Source organism: Xiphophorus hellerii, chromosome 9 (genome assembly GCF_003331165.1).
Source record: "Xiphophorus hellerii strain 12219 chromosome 9, Xiphophorus_hellerii-4.1, whole genome shotgun sequence".
NCBI lineage: Eukaryota > Metazoa > Chordata > Actinopteri > Cyprinodontiformes > Poeciliidae > Xiphophorus > Xiphophorus hellerii.
Genome location: NC_045680.1, coordinates 24,584,048 through 24,584,423, shown reverse-complemented (window position 1 = coordinate 24,584,423; position 376 = coordinate 24,584,048).

The window sequence follows — 376 nt, the reverse complement described above, 5'->3', positions numbered from 1 at the left end:
TGTCATACAATATAACATTACTGTGACTTGAGTACAAACTTTGGCTCTGCTTGTTAACACCTACGTTGTCACAGTTTTTCGCCTTTGAACATGCAGAGGTACCTTTGATGTCACCGAGGTTTATTGGGGGGTTAAAAAAAAAACCGGTTGCAAACGGTACAGGTATCGTTTAAACGTCTGCAACAACCATTGGGTACTTTCTGTGTAGCCCCTTGATCCCCCACCCCCCACACACCTCTGTACGTTGATAAGCGCCTCCTGTCTGGAGCGACCCCCCTCCCCGGTTCGCCTCTTACGCAAAACGCAGCCGAGGGTTGTGATTTGCTGAGCTGAGCCCTCCCTCTTCGATGGTAACTTATTACAGGAGTTTGCAGGC